At 45.5% G+C, this 11,624-nt stretch overlaps 1 long non-coding RNA gene across 1 annotated transcript; it reads right to left on the reverse strand.

The window, feature by feature from the left end:
* Positions 1–325: 325 nt before the first annotated feature.
* LOC143666572 (uncharacterized) lies at positions 326–2,882 on the reverse strand. Its single transcript, XR_013167685.1, has 3 exons — positions 2,706–2,882; positions 2,446–2,591; positions 326–874 (listed from the first exon to the last, which is right to left on the reverse strand). It is a non-coding gene; the product is annotated as an uncharacterized LOC143666572 (long non-coding RNA).
* Between the last annotated feature and the right edge of the window lie 8,742 nt (positions 2,883–11,624).

Consider the following 11,624-nt stretch of genomic DNA (forward strand, 5'->3'; position numbering starts at 1 on the left):
TTTCTTTCCGGCAACTTCAGTTTTTGAAAAACCCAGCCAGGTGTGGCAGTGGCCCACTGGCTGGAAGATTGTGCACTTGTGATGAATCCAGCTGCTGGACTGCTGGTCAAGAGGCCTACCCTTTCCTGTACCCACTGCGTGGGGCAGCGAGAGGAGGCCTTGGGAGCACATTTCCAGCTGTCGTGAGGCTCTGCAGTCAGTTATGCAGGGCTGCAGCGGCCCCCTAGCTACTGTGGGATCCACACTGCAAAAAATCCTTAAAGGCTGCCAAAACTATTTTGTGATATAGATTGCTGAAACTTCATAATGAGAGTAGAAGCAAGTATTTAGTGAATCGATTAACCGGTAAATTGGTGATTTGGCAGATTGACTTTCTATGGACTTGTGAGCATCTCTCGAGAGGACACTGTTGCCATAAGCCTGCGGCTGTCTCCAGAGACTTCCCTGCCCTCCAGATGGCATCCTTTCTGAGCTGCCGTCATTCTGCCTGCATCCAGATTGACAGGCAGGAGGTAGCTGTAGAATGTTGAATGGGTTGTGAAGGAAATGGAGAGGACATAGGACAGTTACTGGGAAGGGGGGTAACTGTTACACAGAAAGAGATCAGGGAAAGCTTCCTCAAGGAGGTGATAGTTGAGCTGGAGGAGGAGCTGACCATGAGACGTGCCATTCCAGCAAAAGGAATAGCAGGTGCCCAGAGAAGCCACAGGTGTGGAGGAAGATGCTTTCGTGGTCTTTGTTTCACCAGCCTTCTTTGGTCTCTGCTCTGCCACTTCTAGGCTGTGTGCCCTTGGTCTTTTGGAGGTTGTGCAGCCTTCTGGAGTCACAGTTTTCTCATTGGTAGAGAAAGGATAGTAACATCCGTCTCTAAGGGCTGATGTGACAAGGACAGAGATAAGGGCCAAGCATTACCTGCTATTCATTTCTTAATTCCCTCAGTCAAACAAATATTGAGTTCTCTTACTAAGCACGAATAGCATCCTAGTCACTGAATGAAATAGACAAAAATCTTTGTGCCTGTGGAGTCAGTGGGGAGACAGCGGATAAATAAAATCAACAGGGGAAATATGTGATATATCAAATGACAATTCACAAAGAGGAGAAAAATGAAGCAGGGGAAAACCATGGGGAGAGCTGGTGATGGATTTTAATCTAAAATGTAGTGGTCAGGGAAAGCCTCCGTGAAAAGATGATGTCTGAGATCTGAAGGAGCTGGGAGTTCAAAAAGCATTCCAGGCAGAAGGAACAGCAAGTGCAAAGGTCCTGGGGCAGGAGTATGAGTGAGTGAGGGGGAGGAAAGTAGAAATGAGCTCAGAAAGGCCAGTGAGGTGGTAACCACAGCAGGATTTTGAGCAGAGGGGGCATGTAATATGACTTGGGTTTTAACAGTTTGCCCTGGCTGCTGTGCTAAGAGAAGACTGAAGAGGGGCGCGGGTGAGGTGGAAGCAGGGGACCATGAGGAGACTCTGCAGGAAGTCAGGTGAGGGATGCTGGTTGCTTGGATCAGGATGATTCAAGTGGAAATGGCGAGAAATCAAATCCCGGATATATTTTGAAAGTAAAATTGATAAGGTTTGCTAATGAATCAAATGTGGGTTATTGTCAGTTCCCTTGTAGGAGGGAACTGGTCCAGCCCTTGTTAGGCAGCCCCTGCACTGGTTTCTGTGTCCTGATGGTGATGACATCTCTCCCGAAGCTCCAGAGATCATCCACGGAGCAGGAACTGTGGTAACGAGTGGCTCATCAAAGGAAAACCCAGCTCTTTTTATAAAAAATACATTAGAAGGAGCAGCTCTGTGGGAACTGTGGGCAGAGGCGGGGAGCATGGAGCATGCCATCTCTCAGTGCCTCGCTGATGCAGGTGGGGGATGAGAACTTGAGACTGTCTGATCCTCAGTCCCCACCCTTCCCTTGCGATGCGACCTGAATGGCCTATAGGTCAGGGGATTCTCCCAAAACTGATATCTCCAACTGTGGACGAGTCACAGCTGGACCACTCCCTGGGAATGACCTTTAGCCACAGGGAAATGCCTCGCCTAAGGATATGTCCCTATCAGGGGACATCCATGGCCAATGACTGGGGGGTGTTTGAAGGCTGGCCTCTTTGTCTCAATTCGATATAGCTCTTGACCTCAAATTAGGACAGGCAGCAGCCTTGGCTGCAACTACACTGCAGGTTGCAACCTTCTGCCACATTTTGCCTCCCTCACTTCCTCGTGGTGTATCTTCTGAAACCCACCCCCCCATAAACCTTGTCATCTTAGGATCTGTTTCAAGGCACCCAATCTAAGACAGTGGGGTGCTATCGTTTCTGACATCTCTATTTGGTGGTTCTCTGGGCAATTCATTATTGACCTGTCCGACTGCATCCCTCATCCTCTCTGCCTCCCTCAAATCTGCCTCTCCTCGGGCTTCCCTCATCTCCTGGAATGGAATTCCACCTACCCATTGGCCCAAGACAGAAATATACTCATTGATACAGCTTCCTCCCTCATCTTCTTGTTATCCACTCCACTGTCAGGTCCTGTTGGCTGCCCTTGAATGTTTCTCTCCATCTCCACTGTCACTGGCCAGCCACCGCCATCACTTTCCTGGAAAGCAAAATCAGCCTTTTCAAGGACTCCCTGTATCCATTCTTATCCTTCTCCAATCCATTCTTTATAGATGAGCAAAATTCCTAAAATACAATTCAGATTTGAACTCACTTTATATAGGTATGACCCCCAGGCTTATCTCCATCTTGGAAAAACTGGGGCTCAGAGTAACTGGGGTTGATGGGGTGATTGTACAGTTGACTCCATTCTTCTGTGCATTATGGTAATTTAATGTAATAAATATAAGTATGTGATTATGTATAGTAAAGGCACAGATGTTAAGTGTTAAGCTTGATGTTTTTTTATACAGTCATCACAAAGAAAAAGACACAGATGACACCCCAGAAGTCCCCTTGGTCCCCCGCCCATCATTATTCCTCAAAGGCAGCCCTGTTATGACCTTTGCCACCACTGACTAATTTTCATGTAAACAAAATCATGCCCTTTTGGGTCTGACTTCTTTCGCTAAACATTATGCTTCTAATATTCATCCACGTTGTTGTGTGTATCAGTAGTTCATTCTTTTTTCACTGCTGCATAATATTCCATTATATGATCATACCACAATTTACTAACCCATTCTACTGTTGATAGGTATTTGGGTTGTTTCTGGTTTGGGGCTACAATGAATAAAGTGCTGTGATCATTTTCATTTCTTTCTTTTAGTGGACATAAGCAGTCACTTATCCTGAGTATATGCTCAAGAATGTAATTTTCAGGGTCAAAGGGCAGGAGTATATTTAGCAGTTGCTGCCAAACAATTTTCCAGTATGCGGTTACCATTTTATACTCTCACTAGTATTGAATGAGAGTTAAAATTGCTGCCCAGCCTTGCCAATATTTGGTATTGTCAGTTTTTAAAATTTTAGCCATTCTGGTAGGAGTATCCTAGATTCTCATTATGGTTTGAAATTGCATTCCCCTAACAACTAGCAGTAGATTTTTAAATACTGCAGTTCCCAGGAATGACTTATCCTCATAAACCTGTGAAATGTGAACAGTATAACTGACATTATCACTGAGGGCTGATCTGATCTACTAATTCCCACTCAGGTGATGGCCTTTCCTGAATCAGGGTGACAAGGCAGAAAGACTTGTGAGCTTGTGGAGAGCTCTCCCTTCTAATCATGAAAGGCTCGCTTGTTGTTGCATTGCTTGAAAGGAGGAGATACCATTTTTGGTGTTTGCTAGGCCTATTCCTTTCCTTAATAGTTAGCTTCTGCTGTGTAACAAATTACCCAAAACTTAGCAGCTTAAAACAGCCAGCATTTATTATCTCACAGTTACTGTGGGTCAGGAATCTGGTTGTGACTTAGCTGTGTCCTCTGACTCAGGCTGCAACCAGGGGTCAGCTGGGGCCACTGTTACCTTAGGCTCAACTGTGGAAGTGCATCTTGGCCAGAGAGATCATTTCCTCGCCACGTGGGTCTCTTCCAGCAAAGCTCACAAAATGGCAGCTAGTTTTATTCAGAGTGAACACAAAGGAGAGCAAGAGAAGCAAGATATGATCAGCCAGCGTCTTTTTGTAAATCTAATCTTGGAAGGGAAATCCTATCACTTTGCAAATAACTTACTTATTAGAAGTGAGGGACACTCGAAGGGAGGGGATCACATAACTGTGTGAGCACAAAACGGCCGTGGGCCACTGGCAGCCCTCTTGGAGGCTGGAGCCCCAGCACCCAGGTCTATACTCAGCGACCCCGCCCCTCTAGCCACATCTGATTGGCCCAGGATGCTCACCTGACAGCTAACTTGGCCAATAAGAGTTCGGAATTGAAACTTACGTAGTTATGTTGCTCAGGCGCTGAACGCTCGAATAAGGACTTAAGACCGGCATCTTTGAGGTGTTCTGTGTCTACAGAGATGCAGGGAAAGCTGGTTTGCAGAGAGGGGAAGGAAGCAGCCACGGGAAAGGACGGGAAAGCAGGACATGGGAGTTCTAGAGAGAGATGCTGAGAGAGAAGCAGTTCTCTCCCTGGCAGTTGTCGGGGGCTGAGTCCCTGGCCCCTGAGGCTGAGCGCATCGCCCTTGTGTCCTGGGAGGTGTCGCTCTGTCCTCAAAACAAATAGCTTCTTTTCCTTCTCCTCCTCTGGTTTTGCTTCAGCTACTTTGAGTGGATTTTTTTTTTCTTACAACTGGAGAGCCTTGAAAGGGAAATGATATTTTCTCTCCATCTTTCACCTTATTCTTTAGCAAGTCTCTTTGAAAATGCCAGCCTCTTGCTCAGCTTGAGGGGGAGAGGAAGGGAGGCTAGCATTTGTGGGTCTGTCACTACACATCGGGCTTGTGATGGGCATTATCTCAGGCAAGCCACGCGGCCACCTGTGAGGGGGCAGAGTGAGGCTTGGAGAGCTTGGCTGGGGGGCCTCGCAGGCCGGGGCCCCTTGACTCTGCCAGGCTCCGGCACCACCACAAAAAAGGTGGACAAAAGTGCCCTTTGTCCGTGATTGGGTTTGAGTGTGGAAAGTGGCAGTGGGGTCAGAGAGAGCCTGGGGAAAGAAACATCTTTGTCACGCCTACAATAGAGGTCAGATTGTCTTGTAACCCTCCTCCTTCCTGCCTGACAAGACCTGAGATGATTAGGTTGACTTTTAATAAAGAAGGGTGGTCCTCCCAGGAAGTCCACAGTGCCCTCCCGCCCCCCACCCCCTTTTGCTGCCCTGACTTGCAGAATTTCATCTCAGTCACATCCCCCCTCCAACAATGCCTTGTTGCAAATGCTTTTTCAGAGTAATTCAATTTGCTTTCGGAAAGTTCTTCCTTGTACCTAACTTACATCTCTCATGATGCAACTAAATTCCCAGATAGCACCGTGGTGTCAAGGTGAGAAATGTGCTGGCCGTACACTCTTATAGACTTGAGCCCAAACCTTGCGGTCCTCATTTATGAGCTGTGGAAAGGTGAGCAAGGATTAGACCTTTCTGAGTCTCAGTTTTCTCACGTGTAAAATGGATATGATAAATCCAAGCTGAGTTGTTTTAAGAATTAAATAAGTAAAAGTCAAGTCTTCAGTCCTATGTTTGCACATAAGAGCATGGCAATTGTTTTTGTGATTATTACAGTTTTTTTTTGTCGTGGAAATCCCTAATAACAGGGAAACCTTAAAGTCCCAGGCTTCACGTGGGCTTAATGTTTCCAGTCTGGCTGCTGCTGTCTAATGAACCCCTGATTCCTTTGAAATGCCTCATCAACAAGGTGAGTCTTTCTCTCAGGCATTTCAGGGCAGGATCACTAGCTTTGAGGCCTCAGCTTGTTGCTAGAAGCAGAGAAAACAAATATTGTTTTTAGGACATTAATAATTGAGAGGTTTTCAGCAAAGAATCGCTCGGCATTAAGGGAATTGAAAATTAGAACTAAGACACTCCCTCAATCTGAACACCATCTGTAGCTGTCCTCCCCACTGCTGCTGCCCCCACCCCCTTGTTTTTTTCCAGACTCTTTGGTGGGGAAGGAGCCATTCGAAGAAGTAAGAGCCAGCAACGTAATAGAGTTCTGATTCACATTTTCACCGCAGGTTTGTTTGCACATTGCTGTGTGATCACTGATAGATTCTTTCGCTCTCTGAGTAGGAGACTTGCACTTTGAACTGACTATAATCCTTTAAGATTCAAGAAGGGACTATGAGCAGTCACTTAGGCCTCTGTCCCCAGGGAGAAATGTACCCCAAAACTTTTGCAGAAAGGGGGTTTAGTCCATCTTCAGACCCCCCTGCTTCCTTCTTTCTGCATGCATTTATTGAGTTCCTGCTGTGTGTGGAGCACTAGAGATATTGTCACCCAGTGGAGAAAACTGTTAGGGAAATGGGCAATTATAATGTGGTGTCGCTTGGACAAAGCTAGAGATAAGCAGAGGTATGGTGGGAGCATAGAAGATGAGCAATTAAATTCAGTCTGAGGTGTCATCAGGGAAGGCTTTCTGGAGGAGGGGACAGCTGAATTAAGTCGATGGAGGGAGGTGGACAGGGAAAGAGAGTGCACCAGGTAGAGAGAAGAATGTGCAAAAAGCACCAGAAAACAGAAGGATAAGACAGGGGGCACATGTGGGAGGGGCTAGACAAGAGGCTGGATCCTACAAGGTGGTAAGGTCCCCTGAAGGCATTTGTATTGGGGCTTCATCCTGAAAGCAAAAGGGAGCCACTGAAGGTTTAAGAAGGCTTCTGGCAACCCAATGGGATTTATTCTAGGAAGATCCTGGGACTGCTGGGTAGAGAACCTGGTAGTTCTTGTTTTCTGGTGTAAACCTTCAGGGTGTTGGTTTGAACCCTTTTCATCTGTTCAAACTGATCGCCTGCTGTCATTTTCAAAAAAAATCATTCTTCATAGTTCTAAAGTCTCTCCAGTCTCCAGCTGCCTCTGGCCTCAGCTGATCCAGCACATCTGTTGTCTACTGGAGGTAGGAAATAGTGCGTGTGGGGATTCCATGAAGGATACTGCTATCCCCGGTAAGGACGCCCACCTCTTTTGCGAGTTGGCAGCTCAAATCTGATCCTGCCAGGGTGGGGGTAGAAGGGCAGTCTCCAAGAAGAACTGGTTTCATGAGTTAGTCTTATCAGAGTGGAGGTCTCAAACTGGATGAATCTGGACCTATGGACATGTTTTGTTGGAGTAGTGTTTTATTATGAGAAAAAAAATTAGAAATCATCATCCATTTTAAAAATCAGGAGATTTCTCATAAAAATCTGGATTTTTGGTTGTCTTGAAATGTCAGACATTGCAATCCTATCTTCCTGAAAAATACCCATTGGCTGAAGCTAAGTGGCAGCTACTTCTTAGAGAGGGCTTGTGTGTTCCAGTTTACCACAATCTGCGCTACTCCCTATTGCCTCCCTGTGCTGAGACTGATGGCAGCTGCCATCTGTCATCCTCCTTACCCCACCTTTGTTCTTCTAGCTTGGAAGAAAGTAAATTATTTCTTTTTATTCACATCTCCACCAGAACCAGAAAAATGAATGATAGACCAAGAGGCCTACATATTTCAACACAAAAAGTACAGCACATTTCTCTTCATGGAAATAAAGACTAATTAAGGTTTTGATATGCAAGACAAATGTGTCTAGGTGAAAGAATACAAATGAAGATGTTTCTGTAAGTAAACCTAGCTCACGTCATCACTCACTTATGTTACCTGCCTGGGCCTGGATGCTTGTGGGTTTGCAGCCCCTGGGTTTGTGCATCAGTTGGGGCTGATAAGATGTAGTTTCAGAATTACAAGTGTTGGCACCATCCTTTCCAGCTATTCTCCCCAGATCCCTGCAGTTTGGGGAGGTGGCCTGAGGCTCTGTGAGGGGCATGGGTCTGGAGAATGAGGGTCTAATTGTCTAAGCGCTGCCCCACCACTGCCCCCTTCTCCCAGGAAGGCCTGTGTTTCGGTTTGCTGAAGATGCCAGAATGCAATATACCAGAAATGGATCAGATTTTACAAAGGGTATTTATTAGGTTACAGATTTACATTTGTAAGACCATGAAAATGTTCAAATTAAGGCATCCCGAGAAAGTACCTTGACTCTGAAGAAAGGCCGATGGCATCCTGCGTTCCTCTGTCACATGGGAGGGCACATTGCGACATCTGCTGATCCTTTTTTTCTCTGGGTTCTGGGTTCAGTGGCTCTCTCCATAATTTCTCTGGGCATTTTCTTGGTAGGTGCTTGTGGGTCCTTACTTGTTTTTTCCCATGGTGTTTATTTCTCTGTGCTCTCTTCAAATGTCTCTGGACGATTCTTTTCTTTCGTTAAAATTCTCTGGCTCCCTCCCATAAAGGCCTCCAGGAGGGGCTTATGACCCCTCTTGAATCGGGTAAATCACATCTCCATGGGAACAACCTAATCTAAACGTCCCACCCACATAAGTCTGCATTCACAGGATTGGATTCAAAGAGCATGGCCTTTTCTGGAGTACATAACCGTTTCAAAGCAGCACAGCCTGCTTCTGTCTGTATGCCAACATTCATTTGCTGGAAAGGTGGGGGAAATGGTTTCAAATGCTTTTAAAAAATGTTTAAAAATCATTGCTCTACTAGTGCTCTCTCATATAACTCTGGGGGAAACTGAAATCCAGGAAAGGTGACTGACCTACCCATGGCTGCCCAGCATATACTTGATGCAAAAACAGAGCTGGTGCCCTCACATCCCTGCTCCCCTCTCACCCAGGCTGAGTGAGGGCCCCCTGCTTCTGTGCTCCTGTCCTGCCTGTAGCTCCATCACCCCATGCACTACTCTACTGTGTAAATATTGATTTATTTCTCCTACTCACCCCAGACCGGGACTGCAAGCTCAAAGGCCTATAGGCTGAATGAAAATGAGTTCAGGGGTCAGAACTCAGCTCCAGTTGCACCTTGCCAGGTGGGAATGGGACTCATTCCCAGATCTCAGGCAGTTGGCAATTGAGATCTTTAAGTTAAATCTCCTGGGGGTTGATGGGATTCCACTTCTGCCCCAGGCTATAAGCAACTCAAGGGCAGAAATAGTATCTTCTTTTTCTTTGGTTCTTAGCCTTCTAGCGTAGGACCGAGCCTGCAGTGAATGTTGAATTCTTTCATTCCTCTCCAAGTTCTCTTTTCTTTATTCAACAAACATTCATCACCATCTGTTCGTTGCCAGACCCCAGGCTATGGGCTGGGGATTCAGAGAGACATGGTCACTGAGGGGCCTTGGTTGGAGGTGGGGCAGATAGACACATATGTAAGTGAAAACATGACCTGCAGCCTGTGCTGTGGGCCCCTCTGAGAAGATTGTGCCATTCTGGGATCCGCTGGCTCTATGCCATTCATTGAGGGACTGTTATGTGCACCAAGTCAAGGGTTTTCCACAAATGATCCCCTTTTCTTCCTGACAATAACACCCATTTTGCTGATGATGACACTAAAATTAGCAAGTTTAGGACATATGTTCTAAGACATATAGCTAGTGTCTGGCAAAACTGAAACTTGAGTCAGGGTTTATTAGCCTGGTCTGTTCTCCTAACCATGTGAATTCTAGGACCAAAATTAGGCCATCTTGTGCTCACACTGGATAATGTAATAGATTAAATAAAGGATTTTAAACGACCGTTGCTTTGAGGAGAGCAAATGGCCCTTTGGGACTCATAATGATGTTCAGTGATAAATGTATCAACAGTCACTTTATGTGTGACCTTTGGGAATCATCAAGGTGTTGTGTGCAGGAGACACAGAGAGAGGTTCATTCTCATTTCATTACCTTTCATATTTTAATTTTAAGAACTAAGACAATCCATTGGCTAGCCCTTGGTAATGCTCAGATTCAACTTATTCAACACTGTTAATTGATCACCAATTGTGAAATTCCTGGTTCTAGATGCTGGGAAGGCAATAATATCCCCATTCTATAAAGACAGTGTTCTAGGTGTTGGGGATACAACAATTAACAGAACACACAAACGCTGCCCTTGTGTAGTTAAAAGCTCATGGGAGAGGCAGGTTTTAATAAAAGATTCACATGAATAAATGTGAAGTCACAAGTATCATTAAGTGCTATGAAAGAGAGGGACATGGTGGGGATTGGATTGGTCAGGTGAGCCAGGAAACCTTCCCAGGAAAGTGACACTTGAGTTGAGCTCTGAGGGAAGATTAGGAAGTAAAGAGATGAAGGGGGCTGAGTATATTCTAGGCAGGGGAATTGTAGGTGCAAAAGTTCTGGGATAAACAGGTTTAAGGAAATGGAGGCACCACAGAGAGCGAGAGGAACATGATTTTGTGTTGAAGCCAGAGTGGCTAGTGAAAGCAGGGTCCTTGGTGATCACAGTGAGGACTTTATCACAGGAGCAGGAATATCTGTCAGTTAGATTTTGCTGTGTAACAAACATCCCCAAACATAATGGTTTCGAACAATCACCTTCTCATGTGGGAACTCTGAACTTTCTGAATGATTTTTCTGTAAGCCCACTTCTGCTGTACTAAAAAGCAACAAAAAATGAAATAAAAAAACCCCACAGTAATACACCCATCTCTTATTTAGCTTAGGAGCATGTCAGCAGTATTTCAGCTGGTAGTTCTTCTGGTCAGGCTCAGCTGATCTTAGCTGGGCTTGTTCATGTGTCTGTGGTCAGTTGGAGGTCATCTGGGACTGCCTGGTTTATGATGGCCTTGATGTCTGGGGAGATTGGGTCCCTCTCCATGTGGTTTTTCATCATCTATATAATAAGCTAGCCTGGGCTTGTTCACTTGACAGTTGCAGAGTTTAAAGAGTGTGGGAGCAGAAGCTGTGAGATCTATGAGGGTATAGATTTGGAATTGGCAGAGCATCACTTCCACCATGTTCTATTGGTCAAAGCAAATCACAAGATCAATCCAAATTCAGGGGATGGAGAAAAAGACTCCATCTTTTAGTAGTAGGAGGTGCTAAGTATTGGGGCCATTTTTGCCAACTACCACAAAAGTTTTCAGTAAAAGAGTGATTTTATTAGGGGCTGAAAAGGTTAGCTGCTGTGGAGAGGATGAATTGGAAGGGCTGTAGTAGTTAAGGTTATTGCCTACCTCAGCATCCATTTCTTCTGGCCTTATTAGTAATAGAGTGCCAATTTTTATTGCTACATATTATTTCCTGGAATAAAGGCCCAATTTCCTCACCTTCCTCCTAGCTGGGAGTAGCCATGCTGTGTTTCAGAAGTAGCCTTAAAAAAGGAGGGCCAAGCCTTTCTCCTTGCCTTCTTCCCTCTGCTTGCTCTGAATGCAGTTGCAGTAGATGGAGCTTGAGCAGCCATCTTGGACATTTTTTAAATGCTGCCAGAATGCAATATAACAGAAATGGAATGGTTTTTATAAAGGGAATTTAATAAGTTACAAATGTATAGTTCTAAGCTTATGAAAATGTTTAAACTAAGGCATCCAGGGAAAGATACCTTAATTCAAGAAAGCCAATGCAACTGGAATACCTCTGTCAGCTGGGAAGGCATGCTGGTCTCTTGCTCCTGGGCTCTGCTTCTTACAGCCTTTGTTTCTATGGGGTTCCTCCCTTTGCTTCTCCGGGTCTGACTTTCATTTCTTGCCTTCCCTTGGCTCTCTCCAGATTCTGGCCTG

This window comes from Tamandua tetradactyla, chromosome 23 (assembly GCF_023851605.1).
Source record: "Tamandua tetradactyla isolate mTamTet1 chromosome 23, mTamTet1.pri, whole genome shotgun sequence".
Taxonomy (NCBI): Eukaryota; Metazoa; Chordata; class Mammalia; order Pilosa; family Myrmecophagidae; genus Tamandua; species Tamandua tetradactyla.